At 39.6% G+C, this 22,165-nt stretch overlaps 1 pseudogene; it reads right to left on the bottom strand.

Annotated features, from left to right (window-relative positions):
- Positions 1-19,814: 19,814 nt before the first annotated feature.
- Positions 19,815-20,309, bottom strand: LOC150060377 (immunoglobulin kappa variable 1-39 pseudogene; annotated as a pseudogene).
- Positions 20,310-22,165: the final 1,856 nt, after the last annotated feature.

Below are 22,165 nucleotides of genomic sequence, written 5' to 3'. Positions count from 1 at the left end.
CCAGATGTGGGCCCCCAGCCAAGGGTCTGGAGTTTGGGAGTTTCCAAGAGCTCTCAGGTAGGCCAGCTGATGTCCTCTCTGTTCCCAGGGGCAGGGCCCAGCAGAGGACTTGGGCTCCTCCAGAAAGGCGGAGCCGAGCCTTTCTGGTTCTCAGAAGGCGAGCTTGGCTACTGATCGGCCCTTCAGTTCCCTGCTGTGTTTCCACTGCTTTCTCCAGGAGTCTGTGACTGTGGGGGGGGGCCCTTGGTGCTGTCTTGCTGGGGTTTCCCTGCTAGAGGGTGCCCTGCTGGCTCAAGATTTGAGTGGGACAGATGCTGGTTCCCAGACTCCCTCAGACCCCACCCATTGTTGTAACGCAGGGTCTCAGCACACCCCCCCCCCCACTCTCCAGACCCAGTGGCCTGGGAGAGAACCTGCTGGGAGAGTGGGGGCTGGGACACATCCACCTCCCTTGGTGGGGTGCTGGGTCTGAGCGTCTGCCCACCTGTCAGTCTCCAGTCAATGGTCTGGGGGAGGGGGCTGTTGAGGGAAGGGACAGGATTCTAAATTCCTTGCCCCACTGCCCTTGCCAGTCTTTCTCAGGCAGGGTGGGGGCAGTTCTATAGCTTGGCACCAGCTCTGCTTTCCCGATGGGTTTGGGGTCCCACTGGACTACCTGCTGGGCTACTCACTGCTCTGCGTTTGGCTGTGGGTGCTCCACAGTGTTGGGGATTCATTCATTCCCCTCTGATCTCCGCTGCTGCCTGTGGTCCGCATCTGGGTTCCCCTGCTTGCTGTTCTGGTCTGTGCTGTTTCCTGTGTCTGGCTTCTGCTGCTGGCTTCTGCGGTGGTCAGGGCTACCCAGCTCAGCGCCCTCCGCCAGCCTCTGCTTTTCCAGGAGAGTGGTGGTAGAAGGGTCCTCCAGTTCCCGAATTCTTTGAGAAAGTTGGATGTAAGCTTTATCTGGATTTATTTTCAGGTTTGAGTCCCCCGTTGCTTCTTGAGTTTGTTGTTGTGGATTTCTTAAGGTATTTTGCTCGTGGAACTCCCTGGTTCTCTCTTTTTGTGGGAGAGAGCTAGGCAGTGTCCCTATTGTCTCGGCGCCATCTTCGGGTCCAGTAGTGATATTTTGATGAGGGATGCAATATTGATAAACCACCAAAACCACAGCAGCACTCTTGGACTTTGCTCACATGTATTCATTATTGAAAATACCTTGAGGGGAAAAATCCATAAACCTTTTTGTAGAGACATTCAATCTTGTAATCAATCTACAAGAAAATTGTGTCCAATAATTTATTTAATAAAAACCTATTTTGGAGAATGCAAAAAGAGAAATCACCAAAAATTCACATATCTATCTATGTGCAATTATGTGCATGTTTATCCATACATATATATTAATAAATGAAAGGATACATGGATGAATAATTTTTCCAATCCTAGAATAATGATGCTCTAGCTTTGATAACAGATAGTACTACCACTTAATGGTTCTCCAATCTATTATCTCATAAATTAAACCAATGATTATTGCAGAAATAATTGATTTATTAAAAACAAGATAAGCGCAAGATAATTTTGGAGTTTAAGCCCCAGACTAGCAAAAAATAATGGTGCATACAAATATACATAATTCTGATTATCTTAAGTTAACATAAAATATCTAAATGCCTCCAGTCCCAGTATAATTTCGCCATTCTCTGCTTATTTATGTCAGAGATTTTTTGGCATTTCTCTTTTGGTTCTGGGATCCAACCTAGGATGTTGCACTTGCTAAGCAAACACTTTGCCACTGAGCTACATCCCAGCCCTTCTGTAAGGGATTTTAGTCTTTACTTCACCTGAGAAGAAAGAACACCTGGAGAGGGAGCCTGGTACTGATATCCAAAGGACAAAATTTGCCATTGGATGAGGAGACTTTGGGGAAGTGATTAGTTCATTTGAGGTGGTTTCCCCTGGAGGGTTAAAGCTGCTCTCATGGAGTAAATCAGTTCTCATCCTAGTAACTTATTATAAAATGAAAGCAACCATATGTTTGGCCACCTCAACTTGCAGATGGTTCTTTTTCTATTGTGACACAGACTATTCAAACCCCATCTGAGTACAGACAGATAAGGATATTGCACTAGGAATTTCTGCATCTAAAATTGTGAGTTAAATAAAACTCTTTTTTAATTCAAATCTTAGGTCAGTTACTTTGTGCTAAAAAGGGACTGATGCAGGGTGTATTTTATGTGTTTGTGTGTATGTGTGGGAGTGATTTAAATAGAAGAAATGATCTTAAATGATCTAACTGTGAACGAAAAATTATTTCTCTATCTGTGGTACTAATCTACCAAACACAGCTTGCTAATCCTTACAGTGATCATTGATAAACTTTCTGAAGTAGAGATTCATATATGAGATAATTTTGTAAATTTGTATTTATAATGTGCTCTCAGGGATGCTGTTGATGATTCTGAATTCTAGACACATTCTGAGTAGGAAAGAAAATAATACCTCCTCCATGTTTAGTTGTGTTTGCTTTCATTTTATGTCAAGAAGTATTTCTGTTTGAGAAGTGTCCTTACATATTTCATGCAAATACTTCTCTTTCCGTGGACTGAGACTGACTAAAACTTATGCTATTGAAGGGATTGAGTCCTGCATTAATTGCCCAGGGTCAAGAAAGCCACCAAGAACACACCAACAAGCTGGACCACATACCTAGGCAATTCCTATCTGGGCTGAAACCACTCTCTGTCCCCAGGTGGTAATAGCCCCTCAAAACCGGTGGATCGTTCCACTGTGGGGCTGACCGTGAACATCACCCTCAGCCCCACGAGACCAGAACCCATTTTCTAACTTTGCTACCTTGTTAAGCCCTATAGAAGCCTACCCCAAAATCTAGTCCCCAGCACTGTCTCCATTACTTCGGGAAGGTTTTGTCCCCTCACTGTTGCTCAATAAATAGTCCTCGACTGCTGATGATCAAGTCCTGCCTCTTCCTTTTCCATTCTTCTCCATTTTCCTCACAGCTATGGTTGCAAGTTGTTGACTAGGAAGAGACACAGGTGACAACGGTCTTGGGCAAGGCCTTTCTGGATATATTCTGAGAATTTGGCCATGACCTCACTGGGTCATCAGCTGTGAATTCCTCTCATCTCAGTCTCTTCAGGAAGGCCATTTCCCAGCGTTCCTCTCCCTCTCTGCTTTCCTATGAATATTCTGAATTCAAGGTGACCTGATCTAATTTCGTATAAGATTACAAGCTAGGTTAGACTCAATTCTATCTATTCACAAAATACAAAGACCCTGTGGAAAGAGATGAGAGTGTGCACAAGTGAGAACTCCATACACATTTCTTGTTTTCAATTCTCTTTTGAATGTTTTATACGTAGTCATACAAAAAGGTTACCCTTAAACATGACAGTTTATATAAGTACAAAGCATCTTGATTTAAGTCACCATTTTGGTCACAGTGCCTCATCCTTCCCAATCCAACTCCTCCCTTCCATACACATTTCCATACATAAAAATATATTTTAATACACATGAATTTATGACTCTTGGTATGTCCGCATGGTATATGGAAGGCAATCTTCTGGTTAAACTGGTATATATTAAAGTAATATTGGTCACTATGTAACTGTGCCTCTTATATAGTTCCATAATTGTTCTTCTTATTGACATGTTTTCATATTTTATTTTTCTGTATGGTTTTATTTAAACTCAGCTAGAAATACCACTGTGAGATCACGCAATATACAAAAAAATTAATGTCCAAACCTTCCCAACAGGGGCACAAAATCTTTATTATTTTTATCTTTATATTTACTGAAATATTTCCTACATAATCATTACTCCACTCTATTTTCAATGGGAGAAACAAGGATATTGTAAAATTATTATGAATTTGATAGTAGCAATAAGAATTTACCTTTCTGATTATTAAATTGAAATGCATGATGCACTGTTAACAGGTAAGTTGAAATAAGTTTTTTAATATCTCCTTTCCAGAAGAAAAAAATACTCTGATGATAAGAACTTGATGAATGTTTAAGTTGATGAGTTAACTTGTTAATCGATGATCAATCAGATCATTGACCAATATATACAAATACCCACATGTCAAATTGTACTCCAAATACCATTATACCTGGGCAATCAAAAATTGATTTCAAACATTTTTCTTGATTTTTTTCCTTAATGAAACTATTTTTTTCAAAAATCTTTTTCACAGGTTATATTGCATCACTTGTTTAAACCTGCTTTGATATAACTAGAATGCTGCTTCTTTATTGAGTGACTGCAAATATTTTAGCAGAGCCTGGGCTTACATGAGTAAATAAAATGATTTTTGTAAGTCAGAAGAGGCATTGATGAGTGTGTGCTGCTTAAAATGAGCAAGACAGAGTTAAGGTGTAGTCATGTCTCCATGACCTTTCTCCTAATACTTTCTAGTGACCTTCAAAGTCTGTTTGTATCTGAGAAGCTGTGTCAGCAGGTGGAAGCAACAGGAGGAGCAGGTGGTGCAGACCAGACTCTCACTTCTACTTCCCTGGGAGGTTTTTGTTACTACTTGTATCACTGTGAGAGAAGCCCTAAAATGTTGTTGACAAAGTAATGCACCCTCTATCTGGTGAATATAATGTAACCCTTCTATTAACTACAATCAAAAATATATGGAAAAAATGTTGTTGACAGTGGTAAGTGGCAGCATCTTCAGGTTGCAGGCTGCTGATGGTGAGAGTGAACTGTGTCCCAGATCCACTGCCACTGAACCTGGATGGAACTCCAGACTCTAAACTATCTGCATTACAGATCAGGGCCTTAGGAACTTTCCTGGGATGCTGCTGGTACCAGGCTAAACTGTGGGAAATGCCCTCACTGGCCCTGCAAATGATGGTGGTTAGGTCTCCTAGAGGCAGAAACAGTGACGATAGAGAGTGGGTCATCTGGATGTCACACCTGGCTCCTGTGTGGAAACATGAATACAAATATGTGCATTATTAATCGAGTTTTAGAAGAACAACTCACAATGGTTCACACTGACCTATGTTATTGCCTAGCATCGTCCTTCCTTACCTGGGATCCAGAGGAGCAGGAGCCTCAGGAGCTAAGCAGGGGTCCTCATGTCCATGATGGGTCATGAGTGGACTACTGCACTGGGGGAGGAGCAGCCTCTGAAGAAGTGCTGAAGGCATTGGGCTGTGCTGTTGGCTATGCAGCAGGCTCTGGGCAGGGATAAGCACGGAGGTTCAGCTGCCTCATCTCAGTGACTGCACCCATTCTGAGTCTCAGGAGACCTAGCTCATCAACAGGATATGTTGAGGACACAGAAGAGAATCACCAAGTTGCTTTCCTGTGAGTTGCTCAGGTCAATGATCCCGTTGAGGATCAAAGGTTCTTCTTTATCTGAGACCACACTGGTCCACTGGATTGTTATTTCTAGACATTTATAGAAAGCATTCACTAAATACAAATTTGGCACAAGTCTTTATTAAACAAAACAAAAAACTTGGAATTGTTCTGACTCACTGAAAATCCTTATGTGGCAATATACCACCAATACAGTCTCATAATGAAATCATTAGATGTGAAATAAGAAAGTGGAGCTCTTTCATTGAAAAGAAAATGCCCATACTTCTTTATTCTACTATTCAGCCTTATTTTCTCCTTCATTTTTGTGTGTTTTATCCCAGATGAACAAAAAAGCAAGTTCTTTCAGAGATTTTCTCCTTTTATTCCTGAATTATCTTTTTTTTTTTACCAATTTAGCCTTGTGTGTAATTTCAAAGGTCCGTGCATTGTGTCCTCCTATTATTCCTTCTGGGTTTTAAACATCTTCCCTTCAGCTACTGTGTTCAGAAGCAGAATTCTTCTTGAAAAGTAAGATAAACTCAGGTTATCTGGAACCTGTTGTGTTGCCTACACTTACATATCTCTTTCACTTGGTGGTCTCTTCCAGTTATTAAGAGAATGCCATGCTTCTGAGGTAAAGATAATGGGCCCAAGAAGTGTGAGGAGACCCATCAAAGGGAACATTATGTTGGAATTTGAGAACCTACAGTCTTGGAGCCTGCCACACATGGAAATGTGGCTGGAGGAGGTTACATTGGGGCTTAGAAACAAGAATAAGAAGAGCTGATTGTCCATGCAAGGGAGAAATAACATTGAGGACTCCAGAGAAGCAGCTGAGATGGAGAGGCACAAGAGGACAACCATACATGTGGCATTTACCTGTGCTATTCTCAGGGTCCAAGATGTCACAACTGTATGGGATGCAAAGTTATCTCATATTATCAGAGTTATCAGAGCCTGAGGAGTATATGAGAGAACATGGGGAGGAGTTGATATAAGTGTGAAGAAATTTCTCTTCATCCAGTGGAGCTGTTAGTCATATAGATAAATTCATGAGGCATAATTACAGTCAATATTCCTACTCTTGAGTTAAAAAATGTAACCTAATTAGATGAAAATTTTTGTCTAACGTTAGCAATATATTTCATAGATACCATATGGGATATGTGGTGGGAAAAAAAACACGAAAAAATGCTAAGATTTTATTTATGATAACCTATTTTTGTAGCGGTAAGTGGAAAATCAATATAAATTCACATATGTATGTATGTGTGCATGCATGCATGTATATATACATAAGTATATATGATTTCGATTACATACATGTGAATAGATTAATAAGTACACAAGTGGATCATTTTTCCTAGCCTAGAAGTAATGAAGCTCTAGTTCCAACAACAGATAGCACCATTACTAATGGACTTCTCAGCTATTCACTCATAAAATACCAGTAACCCTTGCAGAAATAATTGATTTTTTATCAAAAAATAGGAAAATAACATGGTCTGTTTGGGAAAATTTTGTGCCACAGACTAAGAATTCCTCATGGACGAGGTAAAAGAAAGAATGAGGGTAAATCAACTAACAAGGAATGCCCACTGGCAAATTTTGAGAGATTTTGAATATTAAATAAAAAACTAATATACCCCACTAAGTAAATTATAAATTCTCAGGTTTTTTATTATTGTATTTCACTACACTTGAAAGATTTCCCAGTTTTATTGAAATATTTGTTCAAATCTTTCCTCTGTTTCTGTTTCTCTCTTTCTCTCTCTTTCTCTTCCTTTATAATATGTATATGCATTTCTTTCTGTTCTTCATTGTTACCTATAATCTTGTGAGGCTTGGAGATTTGTTTTGTTTCTTTTGGATTACAATTTTTCTATTGATCCCTCAAAAACACTGATTATTCCCCTATTGTCGATTGGAATCTTCATTGGTCTGTGAAGTTTTCAGTGAAGTTATGGTGTTTCCCATTCTCAGATTGACCTGTAGCCTTTTTCATATCTCTATTAAGATTTTATTTGTTCCATTACTTTCTTCAGATATTCCTTTTAGTTCTTTCAACAGAGATCAATAATGTCTAAAAATGATCTGGGAGCATGGCCTAGTGGTAGAGTGCTTGCTAGCATGTATGAAGCCCTGGGTTCGATTCCTTGGTACCACATAAACAGAAAAAAGCTGAAAGTGGTACTGTGGCTCAAGTGGTAGAGCACTAGCTTTGTGCTCAGCCTCTTAGTTCAACCCCAGGACTAGAAAAAAATGTCTAAAAATTATTAATATCTGTAATCCATAATTACTAATCCATAATTACTAAAATCTATTTTCAATTTAGAATTTGAATAAAGATGACATTGGTCTTTTAAAAAACTCTTTATTGTGATCACTGTTTGGATCTCTAATGGCTTCCCTCTATCTACATAGCAAGACATGCAACAGCAATGGGTCAGGTTTCTTACACATAGCAAGTGTGTCCTGCTTCTTCCAGTTCACTCTGGTGTGTGGATTAAGAGTGCAAAGTGCAGCCATGTCATCTCCCATCCCTTGTCTCAAGACCCCTCTTGGATCTCTGTCATTCACATGGGAGGTGAGGGTTCAGAGAAGAGCTCAGCAAGTGCATGGTTCCATCATTTCTAGGAAACCTTGGTGAACCCTGGGGGTTTATCTTTTTGCTCCACCATGGCCAACACTTGCACTAGCCAATCTGTGGGCTCTTCCTGATCCGTTCTTGTGGATGACTTCACATTTACTTGAAACCTTAAAGGATCTCAGTGCACTCAACACAGCAATTCTCGTCCCTCTTATTTGACAACAGGTGTTAGCTTTCACTGCCATCCACTTGGTGTTACACAGCACCTCTTACAAATGGCCCGGGATGAAGAGAACATTCTTAAGTAAAAGCTCCACTCTTTTTGTTCTTCCTTCCAGCTCTAGGGCTATCTCCACAGTAGACACTTCTCCATGTTTGTATCCTTCTGGAAATTTGGAAAACTGAAACCCTACATTTTTTTAATTTTTATTTTTTATTGTAATTAGTAAAAGGGTTACATGATATTTGCCAGATAGAAGGTGCATTAATTCACACACATTGATAACTTTTCACATGTCTTGGTACCCATTTCCCTCCCCCCTCACATCCCCCACCCGTCTTGGTTTTCCCCCCTTCCCTATCAAATTTCAAATATCCAAATACAAATAAATTCAATATATCAGATAACAAAGTGAGATACTATACCAATATGAGATAACCAAGGGACAGCAAAGGAGATGAGAGACAACATAGTACATTAAGGACAACAATCATTCATTATATGGCTTTTGTTTCAATATCCCGGAGGTCCTTTCAATTAGCTTCACATTATATGTCCTTATGTATCAAGATTTTGCTCTATTGCAGATCTCTGCTAGTAGAGCCCAAGGTTTCTACTGATTATGACAAATGAGGGAAACCAATGAGCCTAAGTTCCTTTGAGTCTGGCTTACTTCACTTAATATGATTTTTTCTAAGTCTTTCCATTTCCTAACAAATGGGGCAATGTCATTCTTTCTGACAGCAGCATAGAATTCCATTGTGTACAAATACCACAACTTGTTGATCCACTCATCAACTGAGGGACATCTAGGTTGGTTCCATATCTTTGCTATGGTGAATAGTGCTGCAATGAACATTGTTGTGGTAGTGGATTTAGTATGTCCTTGTTTCTGGGTGGTTGGGTAAATGCCAAGTAGTGGAATTGCTGGGTCATAGGGGAGTTCTATGTTTAGCCTTTTGAGGCACTGCCACACTGCTTTCCATAGTGGTTGAATGAGTTTGCACTCCCACCAACAGTGTATGCAGAGCTATAATTATCAAAACAGCTTGGTACTGGCACAGGAACAGGCCTGAAGACCAATGGAATAGAACTGAGGACCCAGATATTAAACCACAGACCTACGGCCAACTAATCTTTGACAAGGGAGCCAAAAAAATAGAATGGAAGAAAGACAGCCTCTTCAACAAGTTGTGCTGGCAGAACTGGTTAAGCACCTGCAGAAAACTAAAGCTGGGTCCTTCTTTGTCACCTTGCACTAGAATTAACTCCAAATGGATCAAAGACCTGGAGGTAAAAGCTGACACACTGAAATCTTTACAGGAAGGAAGAGGAGATACATTAGGCCTCCTTGGCACAGGTAGAAACTTTCTTAATAAGGAGCAAGAATCACAACAAATCAAAGGCTGGATAAGTGGGACTGCATTAAACTGCAGAGCTTTTGTATGGCAAAGGACATAGCTAGTAAACTAATCAGGAAGCCTACAGAGTGGGAGAAGATCTTCACCAACCAAACAACGGACAAAGGCCTCATATCTAAAATATATCAACAGCTCAAAAAATTGAATCACTCCAAAACTAACCTCCAAAGTAACCACCATCCCATTTAAAAATGGGCCAAAGACATAAAGAGAGTCTTCTCTGAAGAAGAAACAAAAATGGCCTATAAACACATGAAGAAATGCTCAACATCTCTGGTCATAAAAGAAATGCAAATCAAAACAACTCTAAGATTCCACCTCACTCCAGTTAGAATGGCCAGGATCAGGAAAACGAATAACAACAGATGCTGGAGGGGATGTGGCCAGGAGGGATCACTACTACACTGTTGGTGGGAGTGCAAACTCGTTCAACCACTATGGAAAGCAGTGTGGCAGTGCCTCAAAAGGCTAAACATAGAACTCCCCTATGACCCAGCAATTACACTACTTGGGATTTACCCAACCACCCAGAAACAAGGACATACTTAACCCACTAGCACAACAATGTTCATTGCAGCACTATTCACCATAGCAAAGATATGGAACCAACCCAGATGTCCCTCAGTTGATGAGTGGATCAACAAGTTGTGGTATTTGTACACAATGGAATTCTATGCTGCTGTCAGAAAGAATGACATCACCCCATTTGTTAGGAAATGGAAAGACTTAGAAAAAATCATATTAAGTGAAGTAAGCCAGACTTAAAGGAACTTAGGCTCAGTGGTTTCCCTCATTCGTCATAATCAGTAGAAACCTTGGGCTCTACTAGCAGATATTTGCAATAGAGCAAAAGGCCATATATAAGGCCATATAATGTGAAGCTAATTGAAAGGACCTCCAGGATATTGAAACAAAAGCCATATAATGAATGATTGTTGTCCTTAATGTACTATGTTGTCTCTCATCTCCTTTGCTGTCCCTTAGTTATCCCATATTGGTATAGTATCTCACTTTGTTATCTGATATATTGAATTTATTTGTATTTGGATATTTGAAATTTGATAGGGAAGGGGGGAAAACCAAAACTGGTGAAGGGTGTGGGGGGGAGGGAAATGGGTACCAAGACATGTGAAAAAGTATCAATGTATGTGAATTAATGCACCTTCTGTCTGGCAAATATCATGTAACCCTTTTACTAATTACACTAAAAAATTTAAAAAAAGATTTATTTTGGTAAATGACAGTGTCATGTGAGTGGTCCTCTTCAGAGGTGGCAGGATTTCATTCATTTTAAGGTGAAGCACTGGTAAAATTGCCCTCTCTAAAACATTATCTACATAAAGATGGAAAGAATTTCCATTCCCTGGTAAAAATATCATTAGGGCTTGGAACAACTCTTCAGAAATTCACACTGCAAAAATATGGAAAGTGTATATTGTGATGATATACTAGTAACATCTGAATGCAGTGAAAAAATATGGACTTCATGATCTAAAATTCCAGAATATATAAATGATCATATTAGTTGAACTAGTGGACATTGGCTATTCTGCCTCCTTCTCAGAGTTGGCACATTTGCCAACATAGGCCAAAGTTTTACCAGGACACAGACAAAGACATGTGAGCAAAGAGAAATGAGCCGATTTTGGAGGTTCACAAGCCATGATCTCCCATTAGGCCATTTTCTTAGATCGGATTCAGGAGGAGAAAGGTTGGGAGTATAGGGACCAAGGCAGAAATCCCTCCACTTACTGGCGTATTTTCCTCATGGCTGCACAACTCATCCTTAACACATATCACTTACAGGAACTGTGGCTCTGTCTCTGCTGTGTCTCAGTGATGCAGGTGATGCTGGGTCTTCTGGTCATCAGGTGCTGTGTGTTCTGTCTCCATGACACCAACCACAGCAGTTCTGGGACCTCCTCTGGTAATGGGTTTCACGGTTCTCTGTGATGATGTTGTGTTGAATGGGAGTGGCTATGAAGATCTCAGGTCTCTGCTCGTGATCCCTGGTCAGCTCTCCATACAGAAGAGTTGTGTAGACTTCCCTGCTGCCTATGGATGGGAAGGTAAATGCTAAATAGAAGATGTTGGAGGATAGGAAGAAAGTAATAATGTTTGAGCACCAAAGAAAAGTATTTATTACTTTTGAATATTTCTCTCTAGCCATGTGCTATTTGAGAAGTCAACACAAATTCTATTGCATCAAATTGTTCATAACACATGGGATAACACTAGATGAGGGAATGTCCCCTGACTTTGAAACAATTTGTGACAACTGCCAACTTCTTGTATTTTCAGACTCACAGGCTTTTGGCACACAATGTACATGTACGTATGAACAGCTGCTCCAGGTTTGGCTCCAAACAAGTTTTTTAGAATTGCATAAGTGAGAGGACTAGACATTGTCCACAGCTCTCTCTACCTTTGGGTCTCATGATCACGTGACCCTGACATCTTCCCAATGCTCTTTATTTCATTCAGTACTGTTCTCCAGAGAAAGTTATTTCATGCATGAGATTTAGACTGCATTAATGCCTTCCCACATGGCTTATGTACGTAGACTGGTGGTATTTATCCCAATTGCCATCATAATATACAAACATAAAAAAATCATAAATAGAGGACTTATACATTTGCCATGTTTTTTTGCTTTGTTTTTGCATAGGGTTTCATTATGAATCCTAGTCTGACCTCTAATTCACCATATAGCTTAGATTACTACTCAGCTGGAAAATCTCAGCACCTCAGGGTAGAAACAGAATTATTTGAAAAAGATCTCTTAATATTACTTAATTCTATTCAATTTGTAGTGGTCTAATTTAATTAATACAATTGGGATTAGAATGAGGATTTCATTCAATTTACATGAATTATCATATCTCAGCAGCTGAATGAACAACATGTATTCTCCTGCTGCCTGGGGCAAGCCATGGGCTTTACCCAGTTATGCCTGAAGTGCAGTAGAGATGGTCATGGTACCCAGAGCTCAACTGAAACTTGTTAGGACTTCTAAAGCTTCTTGCTCTGACAATCACCAAGAAAAACTGTTGTACTGCTCCACAAACAAATAATATTAGACAGCTGTGCCATCCCAAGCAGGGAGGTTTTTGTTTAGAGCTGTATAACTGTGGGAGGAACATGTGTATCTTGAAACCAGTAGTAAACTCCAATATCCTCACCCTCCACCCTGGTGATTTTCAGTGTGAAATCTGTGCCTGACCCACTGCCACTGAATCTGCCTGGGACCCCAGAATACAGATTGGAAACCAAATAGATCAGGAGTTGTGTAGACTGGCCTGGTTTCTGCAGGAACCAATACAAATAGATGTTTCCTTTACTATGTAGGAGGCTCTGACTAGACCTGCAGGAGATAGAGGCAGGCTCTCCCAGGGAGATAGCCAGAGAGAATGGAGTCTTTGTCAAAATAGCATCCCCCTTGATCCTAAACATGTGAGGGAAGTGGAAAAGATTGATTACAACATCAGGATTCATTTTCATAAAGATATTCTTGTATTACGCTATAAAATTGTTATGGTTTAGTGTTATGCAACATAATATTCTTTAAGTGTGGCCATATGTGACCATGGGTGCGCGCGCGTGCGCGCACACACACACACACACACACACACACACATGCACACACACACATGCACACGTACATACACACAGTTGTAAGATACAAAGGGGATCTAAAATTTGCTACCCCTTCTTGTTATCAAGTCCTAGGCAGAGCAAAGGTCTTTGCTCCCACTGGAATCTTCCTCACTCACACAGATCCATATTATCCCATGTGCAACCAGGAAGGCAGATCTGCCCATCTCACATGTGGACACAGCACACATGGGGAGCAGTGGACACAGAGCTCAACCTCCCTGACTCCTTCCCCAGATCCACTGTGCTCTTACCTGGGATCCAGAGCATGAGCAGCCCCAGGAGCTGAGCAGGGCAACTCATTTTGAGAGGAAGCAGTCCTGCTCAGTGCAGGCAAGCTGAGAGCTGAGCTCTTATGTGGGACTTACTCCCCCCCTGGGAGCAATGGGCAAATGACCTGGTGGGTGCAGTGGAGAGACACACTGGCAGGTGAGGTGGAAAGACACACCAGGAGGGTGGGGCCTCTCCTGAGAGCCATGACATTCACTGTGATCAAGAAGAGCAACAGAGATCTAATGTGTGTGTCCTACAGAGTGACATGCCTTCATGATTCCTCCTGCTCTTGGCTTGCTTCCTAATTCTTCCACACCTTCCCAGGTACACATTACACTGTTGTTTGAGAAGGATGAGTTTCCATAAATACTGAGCCAGCTTTCTTTATTTTCTAGATATTTACTTAAAAGTTTAGGTCTAGTAGTTTGATTTTGTTTAAGATAAACTACATAAAATGTAGAAAGCAATAATATGAAATGTGCAGTGAATACAGTTCTATAATTCAGACAAACCATGAACTTCTGTATCAAGTTCCTTAGATGCATGTTTTTGCCCTCACAAACCATAACAGATGCTGTTATTATTGTGGCAAATTCCTGACATAGGCCACAATAGTTTGCGTTTTCCAAACCATCACATAAGCTGAAGAAACAACATTTCTTCTGTTTTAGCTTCTTCCTTGTTTCTGAATTATTATTTTTGAGACCATTGTATTCCCCTGGGTTCAGAACTCTCCCTGTCACTTCCTGAGGTTTTAAAGGCTTCGGGATACACCAGAATATGTCTACACATAGCAATTTCTCGTCATCTAATTTTGAGTATAGGGTCATGAACTCAGAATTCTTTTTGTAATTTAATTTTACTCTCAGAATGATGTACAGAAGGGTTAGTTATGTAAGTAATGTAGTGAGTATATTTCTTGTCTATCATAGTTACCCCTTCCTGCATTTTCTCCCAATTTCCCTCCCCTCAGCTCCCCCTCCATGTTGTAGCGCTCATTTGCAACATATTACCTTGTTATTGTCCTTTGTGATTTATCACACCATTTTGCTGTCTGCCTTCACTTCCCTAATTCAAGTAAACATATATAGAATTCACCAGGTAACAAAATTAGATACAGTGACAGCAGAGGATTAAACCATAGGAGGGGAAACAAATTAAAAAGGAATAATTTCACATAGTACATTAAAAAACAATAACAGAAACCACAAAGAAAAGCCTCTTATTTCCATATTTTGGAGTTCATTTTGCTTAGCATCATCTTTTTGTTTTGTTTTGTTTTTTTGTCAGTTGTAGGACTTGAAGTCTAGGTCTGAATGTTGTCCCTCAGCCATTCAGCTCAAGGCTACCACCCTACCTCTTGAGCAACAACACCAATTCAAGCATCACCTTATAAGATCATATGCTCATAGCTATAGAGCTATTGTGATCTTCTACTAGGCTAAATCCTAGACATATACTATTTATTACAAATGAGGGAAACTATGAAGCCTATGTTTGTTTGGTTCTGGCTTACTTTCTTCAACATGATTTTTTCAGTCTTTCTATTTCCTTACAAATATAGCAATGATGTCATTCTATCTGATGGCAGCATAAAATTCCATGATGTATATATATTGCATTTTCTTGATCCATTTTCTATTGAGGGGCATTTGGTTGGGTTCCACATCTTATCAGCTGTTTATTTGGGGGTGTAACGTACAGGGGGTTACAGTTGCATGTCAGATAGTGGATATATTGCTTTCTGAACATTGATACACCTTCCCATGTTCCCCCCCTCCATCCTCTCCCGATCCTCTTGTTTTCCCTATTTCAAATAAACAAATAAATGTATATATATATATATATATATATATATATATAATATACCAGATACCAAAGTCAGATACAGCAAAAACAGGAGATAAAACATTAGGGAGAAAAAAGAGAAAAGAAATAACTTCACATAGTACCTTAAGAACAATGATCACAAACATAAACTTTTTATTTCCATATCCTAGAGTTCATTTTCTTTACCCTCATTCTATATGGCCTTGTGTACATAGCTTTTGGGCTGTTATGATTGTCTCCTAAGAGAATTGTTACAAATGAGAGAAAACCTGAAGCGTATGTTCCATTGATTCTGGCTTACTTTATTTAAAATGATTTTTTCCAAGCCTTTCCACTTCCTTACAAATGGGACAATGTCATTCTTTCTCATGACAGAATGGAATTCACTTGTGTAGAAGTACCACATCTTCTTGATCCAAACATTTTGTGAGGGGCATGTGGGTTGGTTCCCTATCTTTGGTATGGTAAATAACGCTACAATGAACATGGTTGTGGTAGTAGTTTTAGTATGTCCTTGTTTATTGGCATTTGGGTAAATGCCCAGGAGTGGATCCTTTATCTCTTAAAGGACCATAATTTCATCTTCCATTATCATTCTCCTCATCTGTGTAATTTGAATATGTATAAGGTGGCAATTGCCTCCCAAGTGAGAATTAGCAAAATAATAGAAGTCATGCTAAAAGAAAAATTCATCCCAAATCCTGCTGTCACATTGATGGCCACAAACTACTGCATATCATCCTCACTCTGTGTGTGCTTTAATTTAATTTAGCTTAATATTTTTTTCTCTTATATTGGAATGTGAAGTAATTTTTCCATCATCTTTTTTCAACTTTATTATATGTTTATTTCTCCATATTATGAACACAAATGCACAGTTGCCTTAGTATCTTCATCCAGAGGGGGTAAATGCAGAGGGATGACACAATGATGGCTTAAAGCAGATTCCATCATGATTTGATGAGCTTGTTTATCAACAATGATGAGTGAATTAAAAATAACTCAATGGCAACACCCATGAGAAGTTAGTGTGGTGATGTTGGTCTATGGGCTGCAGAATTCTAATAGCAGGGCCCGGTGATTTTTTCAATCCACATTGTGATGGAGCTAGTTGTTGGGAAAGGCTGGGTGTGGGCCCCACTTCTTGTCTTAAGCTGAGACAGAGCAATGTCAGCCAATGCACTCTGAATCTTTTCCAGAAGCAAGTCTCCCAGATAAACAATGTCTTCCTGACAGGTAGCAGCTTTGTGGTTGTCAACCTCCAGCTTATACAAACTAGCAGCCTGCAATGCAGCTGTGGATTCTTCACTGGGTAAGGAAGGTATCAAAACATCAATGAGTTTTGCTATCTGGGCAATCAGTGCAGCAGCAAGCTGAGCATTCTCGAGTTCACCGGTCGTGGAGATGAGTGAGGCTGTCCGCCATATTGTTCCCACACCTTCCTTCATTTTTATATGATCTATAATACATTATAAATAATTCTTCAACTTTTTAACTATATCATTGATTCACTCCTTATCAGTTCACAGGAATCATCCTTCTTTCACAGTGAAGGAAAAGTACATTGTTTCAATTATTTATTTCTTTTTGTCCATAATAATGTATGTGGAATAGACATACAGTTGTAATATTCACTATAGTTTCTTATACCCATTATTCTGAGTTTTAAATGATCACTTCATTATGTTTAGTAGTACTAAAGTTCATAAACATTTTTCATTTGAGGGCTGGACATGGTTACTCATGCCTCTAATCCCAACTAAGCTGGAAGTACAGATTTTAGGTTTGGATTTACATCTGCCACTTGAATGGCAGTGAAACTCTAGCTCAAACATCAAGTTGAAGTAGGTGGTGCATGTTTCTGCAGCTATGCAGCTGGTGATATTAGAAGTATTGGAGTAGAAAACCAAGCTAGGTAAAATCACAAGACCTCATCAGAGAACGAATCTAAAGTAAAAAAAATAATTATGGGATGACTTAATTTGTAGAGCCAAATAAGCAGGAAACCCTGAGTTCAAACACCAATAGAACCAAACAACCCCAATAGAACCAAACATCTTACTTGAAAGCTATCATTTATCATTTACTACTATTCTTATAATATCCTCAATAAAAATATGTTTTCAATTGCCTTTATTGCCTATAAAGTCAATATAATTTTTGACAGTCCTGGGATTGAGCTGAGAGCCTAAGCACTGTTCTTGGACTTTCTCAAGGCTAAAGATCTAGCAGTTGAGCCTGAGCACCACTTCTGGATTTTTTCTGTGTATATGTTACAGAGGAATCGAACCAGGGTTTTCTGCATTCCAGGAAACACTCTATCAGTAGGCCAAATTCACAATGAGTATTTAACATTTTATCACTCAAGTTGTATTAAGGAATACAATGTTCACTCTCACCATTTGTACCTAAAATTTTACTGAAGCTCTCCAAATACAATAAGAAAACCTAAAACCAAAACGGAAAATAAAACACAAAAGTCTGGTTCTATATCTTTGCTATGGTAAATAGTGCTGCAATGAACATTGTTGTGCTGGTGGATTTAGTATGTCTTTGTTTCTGGATGATTGGGTAAATGCCAAGTAGTGGAATTGCTGGGTCATAGGGGAGCTCTACGTTTAGTCTTTTGAGGAACTGCCATACTGCTTTCCATAGTGGTTGAACGAGTTTGCACTCCCACCAATAGTGTAGTAGTGATTCCGCCTGGCCACATCACCTCCAGCATCTGTTGTTATTTTTTTCTTGATCCTGGTCATTCTAACTGGAGTGAGGTGGAATCTTAGAGTTGTTTTGATTTGCATTTCTTTTAGGACCAGATATATTGAGCATTTCTTCATGTGTCTATAGGCCATTTTTGTTTCTTCTTCAGGGAAGACTCTCTTTAAGTCTTTGGCCCATCTTTTAATACGATGGTTGTTACTTTGGAGATTAGTTTTGGATTGATTCAATTTTTTGAGCTGTTGATATATTTTAGATATGAGGCCTTTGTTTGTTGTATGGTTGGTGAAGATCTTCTCCCATTCTGTAGGCTTCCTAATTAGTTTATTAGCTATGTCCTTTGTCATACAAAAGCTCTGCAGTTTAATGCAGTCCCACTTATCCAGCCTTTCTCTGATTTGTTGTGATTCTTGGTCCTTATTAAGAAAGTTTCCACCTGTGCCAAGGAGTTCCAGTGTATATCCTATTCCTTCTTGTAAAGTTTTCAGAGTGTTGTCTTTTACCTCCAGGTCTTTGATCCATTTGGAGTTAATTCTAGTACAGTGTGACAAAGAACAAACCAACTTTAGTTTTCTGCATGTGCTTAACCAGTTCTGCCATCACCACTTGTTGAAGAGGTTATCTTTTTTCCATTCTATTTTTTTGGCTCCCTTGTCAAAGATTAGGTTGCCATAGGTCTGTGGTTTAATATCTGGGTCTTCAGTTCTATTCCATTGGTCTTCAGGCCTGTTCTTGTGCCAGTATCAAGCTGTTTTGATAATTATACTTCTGTAAAAGAGTCTAAACTTTGGAATTGAAATTTCTCCAGCGCTGTTCTTTCTGCTAAGAAGTGTTTATGAGAGTGGATCAACAAGATGTGGTATTTGTACACAATGGAATTCTATGCTGCTGTCAGAAAGAATGACATTACCACATTTGTTAGGAAATGGAAAGACTTAGAAAAGATGATATTAAGTGAAGTAAGCCAGACTCAAAGGAACATATGCTCAATGGTTTCCATCATTTGACATAATCAGTAGAAAACTTGGGCTCTCCTAGCAGAGATTTGCAATAGAGCAAAACCTTGGTACAAAAAGCCATATAGTAGGACGCTAAATGAAAGGATCTCTAGGATATAGAAACATAAGCCATGTAATGAATGATTGTTGTCCTTAAGGTACTATGTTATCTCTCAACTCTTTTGCTGTCCCTTGGTTATCTCAAATTGTTACAGTATCTCACTTTGTTATCTGATATATTGGATATATTTGTATTTGGTTATTTGAAATTGGATAGGGAACGGGGGAAACAAGATGAGGAGTGGGGGTGGGGGGAGGGAAATGGGGACCAAGACATGTGAAAGGGTATCAATGTATGGGATTAATGCACCATCTATCTGGCAAATATGATGTAACCCTATTAATTACAATAAAAATGTATGAAAAAAATAAAAAACAAAAAAACACAAAAGGAATGTACAAGAAGGATGAAGTAGCAAAATGTCTTTAATTGCTGATGGAATTTATGAATAAAGTATTTTGAAATCACAAAACAAAATTTAGACATAATAACTTAGATGTATCTCTGTGCACAGTGTGAATATCTGTTAGAGATTAAAAGACAAGAATAAATAGAGTACATTTCAATGTTTGTAGTCTTGACTCTAATTTTAATATTTCAACTTTCAGCCCAGGACACTCACTCCCAAGACTGAGACATAGAAGATAGCTGTCCTGGGATTCTAGGACAAATCGTGCAAGTAGAAGCATGAGGAATAGCCTCTCACTTCTGCTTCCCTTGTGGTTTATGTTATGACTTGTATCACTGTGGGAGGATCATCATAACCCTGTTGACAGTAATAAGTGGCAGCATCTTCAGGCTGCAGGCTGCTGATGGTGAGAGTGAAGTCTGTCCCAGATCCACTGCCACTGAACCTGGTTGGGACTCCATCTTCCAAATTATCTGCACTATAGATAAGGAGTTTAGGAGCTTTCCCTGGATATTGCTGATGCCAGGCTAAAGCATATCCAGTCTCCTCACTGGCCCTACAAGTGATGCATCTCCGAGGGATGCAGCCAGGGCAGATGGAGACTGGTTCATATGGATATCACACCTGACCCCTGTGTAGAAACATAAAAGCGAACATTTACAATATCCATCAACCTCTTAAGAAGATTTCTGTGAAAAGTTAAACATCACGAATAACATTGATCTGTGTTATTTCTCAGCATGGTTCTTTCTTACCTGGGATCCAGAGAAGCAGGAGCTCCAGGAACTGAGCAAGGGTCCTCATGTCCATGCTGTGTGCTGATTGCTGGACTGACTCCACCACAGGGAGTGAGCAGTCTATTATGAAGTCTGAGGGCTGTGGGCTGTGCTTTGGGCACATGCAAATCAACCACCAGGGGCTAGCCTGTGCTGTCTGTCTGGTGTGTAGAACAAACTTGCTCTCTTCAAGATTCACTCTGATTTTCTTAATTTTTCATTCTATGTTAATGACTCTTAGAAGAGAGAGGAATTAAAGGGAGAAAAGTTTCTATATAAAACATGAAGACTGGATGAAAATAAACCTCACTTTGACTTATTTCTATTTTTCTGGGCACTGACAATATAGCTTGGCTACAAAAAATAAAGATCTACATCTTTATGGTTTCCAGACTTTCAAGCTTCAGTCTTCCCTAAACAAATGCATAAGCATCTGAGAATTTCCAGTTAAAAAATAAAAGATCTATAGTAACTCTTCTTCCTAAGTATGTGTTTGTAAGATTATTATAAATCATTGAAATGAATCAATGATCATGGATAAAGCCATAATGTGCTTCTGGTAATGAAGAACTTCCGATGGGGCTGCAGCTTGTTAATAACCTAAGTATTCCTACTTTGAACATATGAACATGTAATTTTTCTCCCTTGTGTAATATGACATTACATTGTTACACATTGACGGGGTGCTAAAATAAGTGCTCCTTACACAATCCCACAGAACCATTTCCACTCAACACTCCTCAGTTGCATGAGGCCCAGAACGCACCCCTGTGCTCCTGCTGCTGGAGCATTCATTCTTCCTCTTTCTGAGCATACACAATGACATAAATAGATCTGGAGAAAGTGAAGAAGGAACCCTGGAGAAATAGTGGATCTTCATCTCAAGTTCAAAGAAGCTTTGGGTCCAGAACTCACTGGAAACAGCTCCTCTCCTAGAGTCTTTTAACACCTAAGGCAGCACACATGTTTATTGGCTCTGTAGTGAAAGGCCAAAACCTCTGCACATCCAACAGAAGTCTTTGGTACCTAAGAGAGAGAATATGGACATCTCAAAATGCTCATACTGATTTAATATTTCATATGGGTGATAAGATTCTAATCAGTGAGCCAAACATGCAGACATTCTCCTGTCCAGGGAAAAATAACTATTAAATACACACACAGTGTGGACATGACCTAAGTTCTTCCTTAAGAATGATGTAAGGTACACTTCATTCTCTTCTTATAGCTCTTTCTCCAAGTACGCCCTGATTTGGTGCAGGATTTCTACATACCAACTTGGAAGACACACTTCAGTCCTTAGGAGATGAACTGTGTGGACACAGAGGAAGCAGGGATAGAGGCAAGGCTAGGTTTCCAGTCTCAGCACCTAGCACAGAGTGGTTTTCCACAAAGGTCAGCAAGTCACCTGTGCATCCCAAGTGTGCCTGGTTCTTCCAGAATTCTCATCAAGCCTATGGACTCCTTGTTGGTAATAGCACCCCATCAATCTCTACTGTTTCTACATAGACAGCTCATTTACTGACAGGGTGGTTTGCTTGACATCTAATGGATTTTCTGTGGCATTGAATCTCACAGAATTTTAGAGACTGATTCTCAGCAACTCTTGACAATGGATCTTTCTACTTACTTAAGAAGCTGGATCTGTTTTCTTACTCACCAGGAAGGATTCTGTAGGAATCAGCAAATGGTGCTTCCTCTCAGTAATTCAGACATCTAGTTGTGGGATAAAAAACAAACTATTAATCAATATTCAATTTAGGAAAAGACAATAGTCACAAGACAGTTAAGGGCTGGATAGTGTGATCTACGGGAGATGGACAATAATGTGTTTTTGGAAAATCTTCCTTAAGAGTTGGGCACAGTGGCTCATGCCTGTAATCCTAGCTA

The sequence above is a fragment of the Megascapheus bottae genome, chromosome 7 (assembly GCF_031878675.1).
Source record: "Megascapheus bottae isolate mThoBot1 chromosome 7, mThoBot2.hap1, whole genome shotgun sequence".
NCBI classification, from domain to species: Eukaryota; Metazoa; Chordata; class Mammalia; order Rodentia; family Geomyidae; genus Megascapheus; species Megascapheus bottae.
Note: the sequence above shows the minus strand (reverse complement) of the source record. Positions and strands in the feature narration are given on the sequence as shown.